A 1,036-nucleotide genomic window follows, 5' to 3' on the forward strand; every position below is an offset into this window, starting at 1 on the left:
AAAGCTTGGTCTAACATTGAGAGGAAGTATAAAGAATTGGTCCTGAACATTGAGAGGGAGGTATTAAAGCTTGGTCCCTAACATTGAGAGGAAGGTATTAAAGCTTGGTCTAACAGAGGAAAGGTATTAAAGCTTGTCCTACATTGGAGAGGGAAGGTATTTAAAGCGCTTGGTCCCTAACATTGAGAGGGAGGTAATTCAAGCTTGGTTTACATTGGAGAGGGAAGGTATTAAGCTTGGTCCTATACTTGAAGAGGGAAGGTATTACAGCTTGGTCCCTACATTGATGAGGAAGGTTATTAAAAGCTTGGGTCCTAAAGAGGAAAGGTATTAAAGCTTGGTCCTACATGGAGAGGGAAGGTAATTAAAGCTTGGTCTAAACATGTGGAGGTGAGGTATTAAAGAAACGGCCGTGACAGTCTTTCCAAGTCTTGGTATTGGGGGAAAACTACTTCAGGGTCAGGATATGAACAGGTGTTGGCATCAACAGAGGATAAGCCTATGATGACTCTCTGAGATGAATCCTAGGGGGGAGTCGCAATTGCATTTCCTTGATTCCTTCACGTCCCTCTCCTTGCATCCTTCACTCAAAACTCAACTTGGATGTGAAGGTCAGATGTCTCTCCCTGGACGTCCTCTCCCCGGAGGTCCTCCCCTGGACGCTCTCCCCTAAACGTCTTTTCCCCTGGACGTCTCTCCCTGGACGTCTCCCCTGGACGCTCTCCCTCAGACGTCAATGTCCCTTGGACGTTCTCCCGTAGATGTATTCCCCTGGACGTCTCTCCCTCTGCGCGTCTCTCCCCTGGACTCTCTCTCCCTGGAACGTCTCTCCCCTGGCAGCTCTCCTACTTCCCTTGAAGTCTCTCCCCTGGAACGGTCTCTCCCTGGAGTCGTCTCTCCCTGGACCTCCTAAGTCTCTCCCCTGGAACGTTCTGCCCTAGACTGTCTCTCCACCTGGACGTCTCTCCCCTGACGTCTCTCCCTGGACGTCTCTCCCCTGGACGTTCTCCCTGGACGTCTCTCCCCTGGAACGTCT

The sequence above is a fragment of the Salvelinus sp. IW2-2015 genome, unplaced genomic scaffold (assembly GCF_002910315.2).
Source record: "Salvelinus sp. IW2-2015 unplaced genomic scaffold, ASM291031v2 Un_scaffold2308, whole genome shotgun sequence".
In the NCBI taxonomy this organism is placed as follows: Eukaryota; Metazoa; Chordata; class Actinopteri; order Salmoniformes; family Salmonidae; genus Salvelinus; species Salvelinus sp. IW2-2015.